Genomic DNA, 18466 nt, shown 5'->3' with positions numbered 1-18466 from the left:
AGGGAGTCTGTGCGGCCCTCCTTTTTTCACTCAGTAGAGGGCCCCAGGGAGGTGGCAGTCCCCAGGTGTAAGAACAGACCGTGGAACCCCCTCCCACATTTAATGTTACTTTTGCCCCTGGGAGATAGAGGTTCCCAGGGCTTGGGGGCCCACACGGCCCCCATTACATTCAATTTATCCCAGGAGGTGGTGCTCCCTGGGGCTGGGGCATCCACTTAGCTCTAGGAACCACCAGCTTGTTTTACAGCACAAGAGATCAGTATTAGAATGACTTTCAGTTCTCATGCATTTGACATATACAATCTTGCCCCCCGCCTTCGGCCCTCTTTCGCGGGACATTCGTGTCTCTCTGCACCTGTCACCTTTTGTCACAGGTTAAAAAGACTCAGTTTCAAGACCCACATTCGAATATGAATAAATATGTGGGCATGCATTGGACGTTATAACTACCCCTTTCATGGGATTCTTTTTAAGGTGCTGTAGTAAATATTGCCGTGAATGGAGCTTCATCTCCAAGATGCCGCCCACCCTTCAATGAACTTTATTACTGACAATCGGATTGCTATTTTTTGCATGACTCTTAGTTCGTTCTTATTGTGTGCTTGTCACCTTCTGTCAAGACCCACAATTTCACATGTATAAATATGTAGGCATGCATTGGATGTTATGCTTCCCCCCTTTTGTGCATATCATCTTTTGTTACAAGTTACAAAGATTCAGTCTTAAGACCAACACTTCAACATGAATGAATAAGTGAGCATGCACAGGTTGTTACAATTATCCCTTTCACAAGATTCACATTCAAAGTGCTATAGTAAGTATTGCTACGAACATAGTTTCCATCTCCACGATGGCGCCCGTCCTACAATTCACTGTATTGCCAAGAATCTCCTCTTTCTTTGTCTATTGATGACTTGCTCCCGTCCAAGCTATATAGGTTTATCCACGTTATGGGCCACTCGAGGACTTTTCTGAATGAAGCCGGGAGCATTATAGATATAGGTAGGTTACTGCCGAGTTTGCTAAACTACGAAATCCGCTAACTAAATACGTTAGCATTTTTTACGCTTAGTACATAAACCCTCTCTTTGCTTATTTTTTACTTTACTTTAACTTTTTATCTGTTAGGCTGCCCTGCACCAACAATGGACACGTTACTTTTTTAATGGAGCCACAGGATCGTGTTCTCGTCTATCCTAACGAGTACCAAAGACCCTAGCTTTTACAAGGTAGGAAGGGCCCATAATTAGAATGCCTGATTTTCACCAAAATGGGCTTTAAATAACGTTTATAAACCAAGACGCCGTATCAGGCTGGTTATATCCTAGTCTTCTATTTTTATACTCACACTTGTTGCTTACCGCTCAATGCAATGCGCACACTGAAGGTTTTTAAATAGGGGACATTAACAATATATTATGTGTTATAAACCACAACAGTCGCTCTTGTAAATCTCTGAACGTTTTATATACTTATTCTATTAAGTTATGCACTAATAGTTATATACAACAAATTCTTGGTCTTATTTCTCCCTAGAACAAAACTGATCTTGAAACATAGTAATTGATTTTAATAGGGATACATTTGAGTGATTCAAGAAGCTATACAGTTAGCAGGTATATGTCAATCTAAGTGTACTTTTTGTATTCCACAGTTTGACTCTCGTATTTGGCAACCTTTGAATTTGCAATATTATTCGCTGTATCTAGGATATTCTTGAAGCTTGTACTGTCCAAATTCCCCAACACACCAAGGGGACTGGAACCTGTTCTGAACTTATAACCAGATACGAAGCAGTTACAATTGAAGGTATCCTTTCAGCAGTTTTCAATTTGAACTGCTTGTTCTCTCTTGTATTCTTGAATGTCCAGAGCTTGAGACTTCTTTGGTACACCTCTTTTCAGGAATTAATTCTATTGGACATCGGGAGCACACTATGGACTTTTCACACGGGGTCTTATGCGAAAATAATATATATAATTTTTTGTTTCTTCCCTTTCTTGCTATTTGGGTATTTTCTTTCATATCTTGCAACATGGTCAAGATTGACTATGTCTCTATCGAGCACTTTTCATGTGGAATTTTATACGAGATATTTCAGAATTTTTGCTATATGAGAGAACACTTGAAAGAAGTGGTTGACACTGAGAAAATTATTTATATTTTCCAACTTTGTGGTTTTTAGTGGTGTATTGTAATTTTTATCAACAGCCGTGAGAATGTCATCTACACGACTAAACTGGAAACAGATTCAGTTTTAAATTACCTTTGTGCTGTGTTCTGAATTTTGATTAGGTCCTAACTATATGAATATAACGAATGGTTGCCCTTTTGGCCAGATATATAGATGATTTATTCATCATTTGGAAAGGGACCAGGGCAGAGGCTGAAGCCTATATTGACATTTTGAATATGAATGATTTGAATGTAATGTTTACTGGTGAAATAAGCGACATAAGAGTAGTTTACTTAGATTTGGAAGTCTATGTGGAGGAGAATAAACTATTGACTAAACTATACAGAAAGCCCAACGCAGGCAATACTATACTGCATGCAGGTAGTCAGCATCCACGGAGTTTGATAAGAAATACCCCCTATGTTGAACTCATTCGCATAAAGAAAAACAGTACGACTGACAAGGAGTATCAGTCAGCGAAAAGGGTTACCCTAGTTAGACTTTCTAGAAGAGGATACACTAAAAGTATCATACGTACAGCAGAGATAAGAGCTGATCAGCTGGTAAGACTCAATCTTCTAGCTGCTAAAACTGAGACAGATCGTACGACTAATATAGAGGAGGCTCCAACTATAATGATCACCAGCTTCAACTCTAAGGGCCTCATGTAGGTAGCATACCAGTTACCACTTCTTAAATACCGAACGTTACCGAATCGGTATTTAAGAAGTGGTAACTTGTATGTAGGTAAAGTGTCGGTAATTTTTACCGATTCGTTAACATTGGGTAATTACCGAATCGGTATTTACCGATTCGGTAATGAGGCATACCTTCCCATTGATGGGAAGGTATGCCTCATTACCGAATCGGTAAATACCGATTCGGTAATGGGGGGAACACATGCAAGGGTGGCAGGGTGTCACATTGACACCCTGTTGCACCCCTGATTCGGCCATGTGTGCACATGTGGCACACATACATGCCCTAAGGGCATGTATGTCTGCCACATTGCACACTGCTAAGCGCTTAAAAATGCATACACACATCCATTAATTATTTACCACCAACTATTAGTTGGTGGTAAATACCGACTCCTAAAAACACCCACACACTCCCCCTACATCTCATTTCTGTATTCGGAATTTACCGAATCGGTAAAATTACCGATTCGGTAATTTTACCGATTCGGTAAATTACCGAATACAGAAATGAGCCCCCTACATACCAAAAGCCAAAATACCGGTCGGTAACGGTATAATTACCGAAAATCGGCCGTTACCGACCGGTATTTGGCGACCTACATGAGGCCCTAAGTCTTATAAAATTGTACAGATTTTGAAGAAAAGCTGGAAAACTGATAATATTCTTAAAGATGTCATAACAAAGGCTACCTAAATTACATCTAGAGGGAGCACTTCCCTGAAGGATCAACTAGTGAACAGTCATTACAAGGCCCACCCAAGAAGGAAGGATCCTGTTACAGGGTTCTTTCTATGTCTTAGGTGCAAGGTGTGTAAAAATAGCAATATAATTCTGGAGTTTAAGACAGGAGGAGGTGGTAGAGAGAAAATTCTGAAGATAAATAAATTATTAAATTGCAACTCAGAATAAACAGTCTACTATCTTGAATGTCCCTGTCCTAAAAGGTACATTGGCAGTACAATACATCCTGTGAAGAAAAGAATACTCGAACATATGCTGGCGATCAGTAATGAGGATCACAACTACCCAGTTGCCTGACTTTTTGAATCAGTACATCAAAGTAATCGAGATTTACTGAAGTTCTTCAGCCTCAGTCAGATCCAGAAACATGAAAGAGGAGGGGACAGAACTAAAAAGTTGAGAATACTGGAGTCTTAAATCATTATCCAGTTATATACTAAGACCCTGTAGGGACTGAATAACGAAGAGGAGATGTGGGTTCACCAAGAAGATTAAAAGGCTTAGAGATATTGTTCCACTTGAATTATATCTAGCAATCAGGAGAGAAAGCCACTGAGTATAGTGGTAGGAGACAGTTTTGAAACCAGACACCCATTGGGGTACATATTTGATATGAGGAGGGATAGCTTGCCCCTTCAGGGATTAATCACGCTCATGTTTTGAGAGAGTCACATGGAGGAAATGTGTAAGAGATAAGATTCACGAAGTAGATGTAGATACATTGGTTATCTTGAAATGATTGTATTGTGATTCACGTATATTACCCATTAGCAAGGATGAACCATGACATATGTGTTCAGTTGATTGGTAACTTTATTTTTCCTATTATTGGCTCCCATCAATGTTGGTATGGTATGATTTGCTATAACCCTCCTGATTTCACAGTCCCCGATATATTAGTAATCATGTAGCAGCGGGAGATATATATAGTAATTAACTGCCTCGTAATCACTCCAAAATGGCCGCCATGATTTGTATTAATTTGGTGAGACTTACATTGCCTTCTTTTATGTCAATGAATGTGTTTGCACGTTAACGCTGTATGAAGGATTTAAATTGACTCATGTGAATGATAAAAACTGACATTGAAGAAGGCGACGTTCCGAAACCCGTCTGTCAGTGCCGGCTGCCTACCAATAAAATGAATATTTGAAATCAAAGACCCAGGTGTGCACTCACATTTTGTAATGCAACAGCGAGACGCCGTTTGTGAATTTATAGCGGCTTACCACCGCACGAGTGGCATCCGAGACGTGAGGTGAGGAGGAGGTGGGAATTCGGTGGAAAAATATATCTATATACATCACTTACCAAACCAAAGACTTTATAGTGAGGAAATACATTTTTTGTAAATCATAGAAATTCACTGAAAAAAACAAAGGTTACAGGGACGTTATAGTTAGGAAATAGAAATATAAAAACAATAGGAATTCACGGAAAAAAACAAACGTTACATCAACGGTATAGTTTGGCTCAGATTTCAAACGTACAAAACCATTGAAATTCAGCAGTGATTGTTACCTGAGCTAACTATAACTTGACCCCGCAATGCACTGCTTATGATCACACATATTACATCACTCATGACACGGTCTGTGACATCACTTGCAACACTTCAAACCAGGAATCTCCTTAGGGGTTTTCGAAAAAGGCTACAGCCTAAAAGTCTGAACGAATTTACGCCACATTCGGTAGAAAGGTAGATATTGCTCCAGAAAGTGTACTTTTTGTGATGTGTTGTAAATCCGTAGGTGTAAATTGGCTGCTAGCAACACCCATGCCATGTTCAATTACACCAATGATGACATCACTGCACCACCTCGAATTACATCATTGATGACAACACTGTGCATGGCGGATGCACGAATTATAGTTACTAGACATAACTATAACAGGTGCATTTCAGTGTTTTTCAGTTTCAAATGTTATGCTGTTGCTAAAATCTTCACCTAACTAAAACGTTACTTCAACTTTTGTTTTTTTTCAGTTTTCAGTGAATTTTTACAAAAAATGAGGTTTAGGGGCTTCCCCATATACAAATACAAATATCAATATTTTCGAGGAAACATGTACTAGCAACTTTTCTAGGGTCTCTCAACAGACATTGCAATACATGAAGAAGTCCAGGTTGCATATGCCTTTCACAGGCTCTGCAGAGGGACCTGTACAAAGAATATGTTTTGTTTTAAGTGTAGCCTCCAGGTCAAAAAGTGATTCCATTTTAGTGGAATTAATTGCATTAAGTTAGTCAGCATCCACCACTAAGCCCAGGGGAGACAACTGGCAAGGAGGTGTAAGGACTAATTTGGGAAAACCCAAAAATTGGTTGGGTGTCATCAACATACATGTAAAAATTGGACCCCCATTCAGCTCAACAAAAGAGTGCACATTAATCAAAATGAGGGGGGGAGGCGGAATCGAACCGTGAGGCACCACATGGTACTGAAGTAGGTTAATCCCTGCTTTCTTCCTTTGTCATTGTTTTTCTGTCTTTCGCTTCCACTTTCCCTCTTTTGTATTTTTGTACATTTTGTCATGGCCTACTAGACAGGCTAGACCAGGAAATCAAAAGGAGCCATGGCAAAAATTGTCAAACCACCCCTGCTCCCTTCCGCTCCACACTGTATTTCTTTCCACCCATTTTCTCTCTCTCTCTCTCTCTCTCTCTCTCTCTGTTTCTCTTGCTCTCTTTTTGTCCATTCTTGCTTCTCTTTCTCTACCTCACTACCTCCAGAGCTCTCGTTTTGTCTCTCTTGAAGCCTCCACTGTCTGCTGCAATCAGCTCTTGAAGCTGAGGAAAACGACAGAGGTACCAGAGGCGATTGCGGGCTTTCAAAACCAGTCTCCAATGACTCCAACCCACCTAAAAATGCCCCGACTGTATAAAAGACCAGTCTAGATATGTAAATAGGTATGTGTTGTGCAATTGATACTAATAATAAATCCTTGTTTTTTGCGCTCAAGCTAAAGGGTAGCCAGATAATAATAAATGCAAGAAGCTAAATCCAGTGATTTTGATACTATGACAGGAAGCAGAATCAGTGACCCCAATATTCAAGAGTGCTACTTTCACTTATGCCGCTTTTTACAGAGGTGTGTCTTAACCTACTGATCTATCTTGACTCCAGCAAAGGCCTGTATAAAAATGAAAAAATACATGTTTTCTGCAGCATTCAATAAATCTTTACACCACTAAAGGGTTTCTAACAGCATCGCTTAAAACCGATTCACTTTATAGCAACCTGCTGCAGTAGCTTCACACGAGTCTTTCATCCTATCAGGTGTTTGCGGGCAGAACTTATGGGAGCAGAAATAGCTCGCGCACCACGGGGCGTCCACAGGATACAGACGCCGCGGAAATCAGCGCGCAGATGTGGAAACCACGCATTTCTGAAATAGCATCTCAACGTTTTTCCAATTATTTAAGGGAGCATCTGCCTTTTGCCTTTTTTTATGAGCAAAATAATCAGGCACGTCATATGCGCTCCTTTTATCTCGCGAGATCCATCAGATGCCATGCAACACAGCCCGGCTGGTGCCGAGGTGATTACCGCTACTTACCGGCCCACTTTCATATCAGGACTTCAGGACCGGTTACCCATAAGCACCTTTAGTCTGTAATGGCGGCAGGTCTCCAGCGCCCTAATGAACTTGTCTAAAATGAAGGAGCCGAGGTCTATCTACTTCCGCTTATCGCGTGCCGAGTTTAGACGAATGCATCTATTCATATTGTGGTACATTACAGATAACGAAACCCTCTCGCATCTTTGATGTTTTATCGGCCTAATAACACTAATGCGATGTGAGTGAGGTTAAGGGAAAGGTTGAAAACTTTATATAATGGAAAGTGAAGCGTTGTACTTGAAGCTGTTGTCAGAAACCTGCCTTTGTAAGACAAAGTGCTCAAAAGCAGCTCCGCCTCATTTCTTTCCGAAGCTGTTTAACAGCACAAGAATTTACAAGGCTGCACGCCTAGAGTTAAACTCTCTTAAAACAAATTGCTATGTTGCCCTGTCACATATCATCTGTTCCTGTCTGGCTTTGAATGAATCACTTGCTGGCACGTACAATGCAAACGGGAAGGGCAATTTAATAGAGTTTACATTGCCGATAACTGTACGGATTCGCGAACCTCGATTGCTGGGACATTGTATGGGTTCTTGTACGAAATGCTATTGGGTTATAAGGATGACCTGCAGCAAAAGGCCACTTGTGTTGTGGCTTCTTTTATGTCCTGTGTTAATATTAGGTGCAACAATTGCTGCATTTTCTTTTCCATTTTGAAAAAAATATATGAATCAGATGATCTCAAGTTTAGTGCAGTGGCAACGGATATTCCACCAAAAAACTGCTAAAGCACTCGAGTGGTATTAATTAATATTTTTAATGGGTTATTTGAACTGGCAAGGCTAAATGGCATTGCACTTTTAAAAGCTCTGGACTCGCCACATGCAATATTTCATTTGTGAAAGAATAAATGCCGGGGCACAAAGTTTGAGGCTGAATTTATCAAAAGTCGGAATCGGAATACCATTGCTGCACAATCTTGATTCCACCTCTTGCCTCTTTAATCCACTAGCAGACACTTCCTGCCAATTTATCTCACTCTTGTTGGTTCTTTTTCTTCCCTGCTTTCTTCCTCTGTCACTGTTTTTCTGTCTTTCACTTCCTCCTTCCCTCTTTTGTATTTTTCTCTGACTTGCTCTGAGTCAAAATATGATAACCAAAAACAGGAGTTTGTCGTCAAAATGAATGCTGGTGGACCCAGCTCAAATTAAGCACCTGCTAAATGATTAAGTGTAGAAGGCACCAAGTGGAGTACTACTGTCACCACTGTCTTGTCTGCTCTTCAACATCCTCCTGCACATTTTGACTCCTGTAGCAGTTGCAGGTGAACCTTAAATGTACACCAATGCCCCCCTAATCTATTCCAGTCAGAAATTTGGCCCACAAATCAATTTTGCACCTTGCCCGAAGCACATTTGCTAAGGTACTAAAAATAGTTTTCTATGCCAGGATGGAGCCAATTCTGAGATTTTGAGTTTGTTAGGTTTAAAATGCAACTGGCTTCTGTTATAGTGGGTGGCTTCATTGCTTAGTGATATTGATATCTGCTGAACTGAAAGCAATTAATGTAGTAATAGTATTTTATTCTGAGCTCTCCTTTGTCCCCGAGGTTCATGAGGTGGTGAGAGGTATCATAATATTATGGACAGCAGTTTCCCTTTTTGCATCTTAGCATAACCAATGCAGATGTAATAAGCCCTGCTCTTACCATAGCTAAAGGGTCACTTCGTACTAGAGTGTACTAGGGACTCTTGAATATGACCTTTAAAAATAACACCTTTTTCACGATGAGGATCACTGCCCTATATGGGTTATCCGTGTAAAATGTTATCAAGAAACCTGCACCCTTATAATTCTATCAGACAAATTACGTGGATATCACCAATGAACAAAGACCGTCCACACTTTCGCACCAAAACAATGAATTGTTTTGTGCCTGGTGTACAATGCTCTTTATTGTGGGTTGTTTAGAAACACAAACAATGCAGATAAAAAAAAGAAATACAAATTTAAAAATAAATGCGTGAAGCTTGTATTTAAGAGTCATTGGTAGCAATGTCTGTTCAATTAGTAACAAGAGGAAGCCAACTTTATCAGACTTAACACATTGTTGAATATTTCTTGGTGCAATCAGTTGGCAGCAGGTGTTTTTCAGTACCATTAGTCAGGTGGCATTATTGCCACGTAACAGCGGTATTCTACCTTTAGTACGCGGTCATTACTTCGTATTACCATTATTATGCATATTTTAGTTCGCAGATGCCATTACTTAGCATGCATTTACTTAGCATGCATTTACTACGCATGTTCCATTACTTAGCATGCACTTACTCCGCATAATGGAGTTACTGTGCAAATTAAAGTTTTGGGGTACAGGGGTATTTTTAGGGGTCAGGGTGGGTTAGGGTTTTGGGGTATAGGGGGTATTTTTAGGGTTCAGGGTGCATTTAAGGTTTTGGGGTGCTGGGGTATTTTTGGGGATCAGGGTGCGTTTAGGTTTTGGGGTACTGGGGTATTTTTAGGGGTCAGGGTGGGTTAGGGTTTTGGGGTACATGGGGTATTTTGAGGGTTCAGGGTGCATTTATGGTTTTGGGGTGCTGGGTTATTTTTAGTTAAGATTCCAAATGGCTAATTTATCAAGAGACTAGAGACACATGCATTTTTATATATGTCATAAACAATTTAGTTAATACCTAGTTCAGGAATCAGCTCCAATTAACAATTTGCATTGGCAAAAATAGAATGCTCATGAGGAATTAGCCCTATATCATAGAAACTTAACAAAAAGTTAATAATTGTTCCCACTGAGTGAGCAGTACTTCTCCGATGCATTAGGGTTACGATCATGATTAATAAGCATCACATATGTATCAAACCTTAATTTGCATGACTCATAGATATTCACAAATAGTGAGATCTGTGTTAAATTTGACAATTCTATTCAAAACTATATAAGTGTCCCTATTACAAGATCAACCTACAGTTTGTTTTGTTGTGTTGATATGCTACATTGGGGCATGGGTTTTAAGTAAGCCTTTCTCAAATACAGTTGCTGTGGGCAGATAACATATTTTCATAGTCTCCAGTGCTACATTTTAGGCATAACTTACAGAAATAAAAAGGCTAACACTCATTCAGCAAGGGACCACTGCATCGTGAAACTGAAAGCCCACACAATATGACAAAACATTTTGATTCAGTTTATAAATCAGATAGCTTTCTCGGCATACAGCAAGTCCTTTCTAAGGCATTGCTCACACATTATTGAGAATATTAAAGACTTACCCTATGTACTTGGCATAAAATTGGTACAGACACTGAATATTGAACAACTTTACATTCGTATCCCACAGGATGATGTTCTAGAGATAATAAGATTTACTTGGGAGATCCGTCCGTCTGGACCACATAATGTACCAACTAAATTTATTGTTGAACTAACAAAGATGGCCCTCACCAGAGACTGTTTTCTTTTTTTCAGTGACTTTTACCTGCAAGTTACGGGTACTACCATGGGATCTGCCTTTTTGCCAAGCCCAGCTATTCTGAATGTTGACAGTTTCGAGAAAAGATACATTTCTTCTGAATAAAATCCATTCCATTAAAATATTAAGCTTTGGCTGCGATATATTGATGATGTGTTCATGATTTGGAACAGTAACAACAACTCCTTAGATTTCTTCCTTAAATGACTTAACAGCAACAATGTACTTTGCGCATACTGTTGATAGTTCATATGTGAAATATTTGGATCAGTCTTTTATAGCCCATCATGGCAGGCTATACACCTGTCTTTATTGCCAACCTACTGATAAGAAATTGATTCAGTAATATTACAATTATCGTCCAAGTGTTGTGAGGGACACTCTCCCTCAGTTTGTAAGGATTTGCTGTAATTGCAAATTTAAAGAAAACATTTTCAACAAAGCAGAGACTCTTTTCCAAAAACGTACTGAAAGGGGTTATTAAAGTAAGATCATCAAATATGGCATGACACATGCATGGTATATTTATGCACCCCCAAATCAAAAGCAGCTGTGAGCAAAAGATTAATCTATGTTAGTACATTTGGCCTTGTTAGTTACCAAATTATTAAGGCCATTATACCATGACCTGTACTATCTGTGGGCAAAGCTACATATCATCCACCCATGTTCTCTTTAAAATGAGGACACAGTTTGAGATATAATTTGGTCTGAGCACACAAACCCATCAATATTCACAGTTCTGTGAACCATTCAAAAGCATTTACCTTCAATAAGTATCAACTGCAAATTAGGCTTGGGCAAAATTTTCATCAAACGTCCTAATATTCCATAATTTCTGGCATTTTGCATTACGCTTGTTACACAAAAGTCCCAAAAATATGCCATCCACATAATTTCTAGTCCATTCAACTAAACATTCATTCATGGAGACACAGGAACAAAGCTTTTAGACATGTCATCATTAGGGTGGTTTCCCCCAACTTTTTGCCTGCTTACCTCCACTTTTTGCTGTACTTTTTGGTGGCCTTAGGACTCTAAGCACTTTATCACCACTAACCTCTGCTGGTGTGCATGTGCTTCTCCCCTAAAACATGGTGACATTGGTATAAACCTGATGGCATATTTAGTTTACTTGTAAGTCCCTTGTAAAGTGGTATACCATATACCCAGGGCTTGTACTCTAAATGCTACTACTGGGCCTGCAGCTCTGGTGGTGCCACCCACCCAAGTATACTTTCAAACCTATCTCAGGCCTGCCATTGCAAGGGTTGTGTGTGCAGTTTACTGCAACTTTGACTTGGCATGTAAAACGACTTGTCAAGCTTTAAAATTCCCCTTTAATTACACATAGGTCACCCCTAAGGTAGGCCACAGATAGCCCTAAGGGCAGGGTGCTGTGTAATTAAAAGTTAGGACATGTACTTTTAAGTTTTACATGTCCTGGTAGTGACAAACAGCTAAATTCATTTTTCATTACTGTGAGGGCTACTCCTCTCATAGGCTAGCATTGGGAATTCCTTAAAACACTTTTAAGCTGTAATTCCTTATTACAATGGAATAGCTAAATCATGTTTCATATGTTTGGAATGGTAAGGATACATTTTCTTTAGTGTTAAAGATTGATGTGACATTACTATTTTAGAAATGCCACTTTTAAAATGTGGACATTTCTCTGCTCTTAACTTTGTTCTGTGTGCCTGCAGCCTTTCTCCAATACATGTGTTGGCTAGGTGACAGCTACACTTTGTGCATTCTCTGTAGACAGTCACAAACACAGGAAGGGTGGGTGTGCCAGAGGACTTATCTGCATTCTGGAAAGGAAGGGGGGGTGGGATCTAACACTTACATTTGAATAGGCAGGTTCCTGTGTCCCACACAAAGGACTGATAACTCTCCACAGATAGCCTGGCAAACAGGGCTGGGATGAAAGGGAATCTGTGCGCTTCAAGGAGTTGCTTTGAAGTCGACCACCACTTCCCAGGCACATTTGGGTATAAGTACTGGGGCTCTGACCCTACCAAGAGAGTACACTACAGGACCTGGGAAGAACTCTGCTGGAGTAAAGACTGCTGTAAGGAATGCCACTGTGCCTGTACTGACTGTTCTGAGGAACTGCTTTCCAGCTTTTCTGAACAGCCCTGCTGCCTGCTAATCTTTGCCCTGCTGAGGGCTAAGACTGGGCCCATATCACTTGATCCCAGAGTGTTTCCAAGGGTTGCTGGCTTGCCTCCTGTCTTCTGAAATCTCAGGGACACAAAAGACTTCCTTTAATAATGCTGGTGCTGCTGGACTCTTCCTTCTATGAGTCCTACCCTTGCCTGAGGTACCCCCTCCAGCCATGGGCCTCAAAAGTGGGTTCTGCAGCTGTTTTTCTACAAAACCAATGCATCACCACCTTTGCACTGATCGGAACTGACACATCGCCCTTCGACGCTGACGCAGTGTCTTTTCGATGACAGCGGTTCTAAAGCCTGCGCAGCCTAACATCAACACTCAGTGCGCCCCAACAACGACGCATTGCGCGGCTTGACGATGATGCATTGCCTGCATCTCAGCGGAGCTCAACGACGAAGAAGTGACCTGACTGCATAGAAAAGATCGACGCATTCTGCCCTCAACATTGACGCTTTGCTTTATCCAAGCAGCGGGACCTACGTGACTCTCGTAGCCGGCCTGCCCTCCTTCGTGGTTGGTATGAACTTTGGATTTACCCTGGTCCCTTGTGATCTCAAGGAACCTTTTAGCCCTATTCACTTCTAAGCACTGTTTTTGCATTTATTCTTCCAAAAATTGATATCTCGAGTTCTACTGATTAGATGTTTGTCCTTTTGGTCTTGTTTTACTCAGATAAGTATTGTATATTTTGCTCCAAGAGGTGGCATAACGGCCTGGTGAGCGGCACATACCGAACTCACCTGACTCCACGGAATCGCACAGGCCCGGAAAGAGGCCATGCACACCTATTGGGCAGAGAAGCCACTAAGAAATAAGGGCAGCAAGCCAGACAATTAGTGCCTCACCATCAATTGAACCAGGACCAGGGGCTTTGGACACGCGCGGACACAGTGACAGGAATTGCCTTGGGACCGCCGGAGGCGCAACAATGACAAACAACCACCAAATTAGCACGTGGCTGTCCACCACTGAACAAAGAAAGACCCGAAATACAGAAAGGAAGCCAGACCCTGCCTGAGACGATGGGGAGAACACAAAAGAGAAGAAGATACACAGCCCTCAACGTGGAAACCTCTGGCGCCCAGATGGACGAGGACGAAGAGGTACTGGAGGCAGGAAGCGGGGCGACCCCCAGGAAACCAACGCTGACCGATATTATGCAGGCAATCACAGCCTCCAGAGATGGCCTAGAGGAGAAAATAGGGGCAATAGGCACAGACCTAACCCTGTTAAAAGAGTCATCCTCGGTCCCTGCACCTCTGCCTAGGAAAACACCTGGTGGCCCTCAGCCCTCGGGAGCCCACACACCCCTGCAGACCACGCTCGGAACCTCGGCATCATCCTCGACTCCTCCCTCTCCATGAACCGCCAGCTCAACGCCATTGCCTCCACTAGTTCCAACTGCCTCTGCATCCTCCGCAAAACCTTCAAGTGGATCCCCTCCGACTGCAGAAAGACTGTCACCCACGCAGTCATCACCAGCAGACTAGACTACGGCAATGCACTCTATGCCGGAATCAACAAAACTCTCCAGCACAGACTCCAGACCATCTAGAACGCTGCAGCCAGACTCATCCTTGAGACACCGCACCATGAGCACGTGAACCAACACCTACGAGGCCTCCACTGGCTCTGCGTTGAGTAGAGGGTCACCTTCAAACTCCTCACCCACGCCTCCAAATCCCTCCACAACATCGGACCCAAATACCTCAACGAGATGGTATCTTTCCACGTACCCAAGAGGAAGCTCCGCTACGCCGACCTCGCCCTGGCAAAGGTCCCCCGCATCTGCAGACACATAACAGGCGGGAGAGCCTTCTCCTACATCGCAGCCAAAGCCTGGAACAAGCTCTCTATGAACTTCAGACGCTCCCCTTCCTTGCACACATTCAGGAAGGACCTCAAGACCTGGCTCTTCAACTGATCCGGAGCTGCCCCCCATCTCCCCAGCCCCACCAGCGCCTTGAGACCCTCACGGGTGAGTAGCACGCTTTACAAACCCCTGATTGATTGATTGATTGAAGACAACTCATGAAAACTTAAAGATCGTGTGCTAACAACAGAGAAAGAACTGGGAGGCCTCCCAGAGAAGATGACAGCAATGCAGAAAACACTGACGGAACTAGAAACTAAAGTCAAAGTCCTGGAAGTGCGGGCAGAGGACAGCGAAGAGCGATCCCGCAGAAATAATATCTGCGTCATTGGAGTGCTGTAAAAAGCGGAGGGTACGAACATGGTGCATTTCTTGGAGGAATGGCTTAGAACAGAGGTAGCCCCGGATGGACTGTCATCCTTCTACGCACTGGAAAGAACCCATAGAGTCCTGGCAAAGCTGCCTAAACCGGATGCCCCTCCTTGGCTGATAGTAGCAAGACTACTGCATTTCAGAGACATGGACCATATATTGCAGCAAGCTCGCCAGAAACAGGAGCTACAAATTGACAACGATGCAATAATGATTTTCCCGGACTTTACAAGGGAGGTTCAGCGTAATATAGCTTCTTTTTTAGCTGTCAAGAAGAAGTTGTGCCAGCTGTAGTTGCCATATGCCATGCTGTTTCCTGCCAGGCTTTGAGTGGCGGCTTCTGGGGGGCTCAATTCTTCTCCACTCCTCAAGAGACCTGGGCATGGCTGGACACACGGAGAGCACCAATGCCCCATGACTCCCCATCGAACTCCCTGCAGCAGAGCCCTGGTAGCAGCAAAACGGGATCCAGAGCACCCTCTCCTAGGGAACTTAGCTTGGAACATTGCAGAGTGCTACAGGAGGTAGCGAAACATAGTCAGCAAGGCTCCAGCCCCACTTCAAGCAGAAACGGCGTGGGAACAGAGCGGTCGATGAGTTCGCCAGCTCCCAGAGAAAATGGTCTCTCAGAGGCGGAGTTGCCACAGGTCACACCCCAGACGGCAGACATTATAGACTGACGGGCGAGCCGGTACTGCAGCACTGCAACCATTGGAGGATTATCCCGGCCTCGGCCTGGGAAGGCGAACACAGAACCCTATTGCTGAGCTCGAACTGCCGAGGGCCCTCAGATGCCTGTTCCGGGGTGCTGTAACTGTTACAATTACCGGGGGCGGCAGGCGGAGATCTGGACCCAGAACTGATGGCTGATTACCCCTGCAACCACTAGTGGACTTTGAGCAGTTACATACATTTTGGATGGGAACTAGTTCACCAGTGACTGTCCTGCGAAGGGGGAGTTGGGGTTTTTATTTGGTTACTGGGAGGTTTGTTGAAAATAGGTGTGTCACAATACTAGGATATAGCAGAGGAAAGGTATACTACATGCAATGGGGCCATCACTTGAACTCAAATGTATTACATGGAATGTTCGGGGGATGCACTCAATGGTACGGCGTCACAAATTTCATGCTTACTTAGTCCAGAGGGGAGTTCAGATTGCGCTGCTTCAGAAGACCCACCTTATGGCAGCTAAAGGGGCAGCATTGCAGCGTAGATGGAGGGGGTCAGGTATACTACACCAACTACTCTGCGTTTGCAAGAGGGGTTCTGGTCTGGAATAGGGCGGGAGAACCCTTCCAATGTAACAAACAGCACATAGACCCAGAAGGCAGATATGTGGTGGTTTCCGGGAAGCTACATGGCAGAGACATAAGCCTGGGGAGTATCTATGCTCCTAACTCAGATCAAACTACCTTCTTTTCACACCTCTCTGGGAAACTGGCCTCTGTTCTTACAGGCTCAGTCCTGATGGAAGGGGACTTCAACTCCATTACTGATGTCGCACTGGATCGCTCCCATCCACCACTCCCGGATGCCCACACACATAAAATAGCGGAGTCACGGCGGAACTTGCAACAAAGGTGGGGATTGGTAGACTCCTGGAGAGTTCAACACCCGGGTACCCGGGATTATTCCTTCTTTGCAGCACTACACGAACTCCATGTTCGGTTGACGCCATATTTTGCGCCTCTGAGGTGCATGAGGGGTTGCATAGTAGCGACTACCTCACTTGGACGATATCTGACCACATCCCAGAATTGCTGAGCCTGCAGTGGTCCCGACCAAGGCCCAAAATACCTACATGGCGCCTTAGGCCCGAGGCCCTAGAAGACCAAGTATTTAGGGCAGACATTGACCAGCATTTCCAGGACAACGCTAATTCCGCGTCGAACTCCCTGGCGGAGTGGGATGGGCTCAAGGCGGTCATCGGGGGTGCTGTATATCGGGGACACTAATACAGGACATACAGAGGGCGGACCAGCGCCTAAGAGAGCTAAATCAGGAAAGACCAGAGAATGCTGATAAGCAGGGGGAGCTCCTGGAAGGTAGAGTAGCTGTAGTGGTAGAAGTAGACCGTCTTCGTTGCTTTGATTACAAAAAATATATAACCTGAGCCCACATGGAGAGGGATAAGTCGGGAGCACTGTTGGCCTGGCTGGCCAACCCAGCCAGGAGGGGGTCAGTCATATTGGAGATCAGAGTACAGAATGGAGTAGAGAGGTTTGACCAGCAGGGCATCAATGACCTGTTTCTAGATTACTATACCGACTTGTACAAAAGTAGACTGACGCCAGCAGAAGCGGACATTGATGTGTTCATAGGGGACGTGGAATTACCTGTCTTAGTTTAGGAAATTGTGACTACCCTGGGCAGGGATGTGGAACTGGGTGAGGTGCAGGGGACACACTAACCATATGGCACGCAAAAAAACACCAGGTACGGATGGATTCCCCATCGAATTCTACTTAGCAATATGGACATATTAGCCCCCAGGCTAGGACAGCCCTACAGTGGTGTGAGGCAAGAGGGGCTCCTGCCTGCCTCGACCAGGGAAGTGATTATTATACCCATGCTTAAACCCGGGAAACCAGCTTGGGACAGAACCGCGTACCGCCCGATCTCCATGCTTAACCTGGACTACAAAATCCTGAGTCGTATACTGGCCACTCGCCTGCTCCCTCATATGGCAGCCCTTATACATAGAGATCAGTCTGGGTTTAAACCCACCAGAAACACAGCCCTCAATGTTCACCGCCTCATTCAGGTATTAGAGGCTGATACTTATAAGAAAGAGGTAGCGGAGGTCTCTGTGGACATAGAGAAGGCATTTGACAGCCTGGAATGGCCGTATTTATTCCAAGTGATGAAGAAGGTTGGGCTAGGTGAGAAGTTTGTGGGTTGGACGGCTCTCTTGTATGCCAACTCTACTGCTAGGGTTAAGATCGGGGGACTAATATCGGCCACCTGTAATGTAGGGCGGGGAACACGCCATGATCCCATTCAATGATCTGCATGATCGATAAGATTTACCCAGGGGGGACTTCCTATTGCATTCTGCTCTCACCGTGGCCATTCGAAAACATTGGGGAGAGGGACTCACAGAGCCTCCAACGTCATTAGGGTGTCAATATCTGGTCATGACACCGGGGATGATTAAGGCGGTCACGTGCATTTACAGACAAATAACGAAGGAAACGTTACTACCCCTAACAGAGCTGCACTTAAAATGGAAAGCAGACATCGGGGAGGAAATCCCAGAAAAGTTGTGAGGGGAGATAGTAGAGAGGGCTTGGAAGAGCACCAGAAATGCTAGATTGCAATTAATGCATTTTTACTTACTACACAGGGCATACCTCAACCCGGAGAAGA

Source organism: Triturus cristatus, chromosome 3_2, assembly GCF_964204655.1.
Source record: "Triturus cristatus chromosome 3_2, aTriCri1.1, whole genome shotgun sequence".
NCBI lineage: Eukaryota > Metazoa > Chordata > Amphibia > Caudata > Salamandridae > Triturus > Triturus cristatus.
This window is presented reverse-complemented; position numbering follows the sequence as displayed.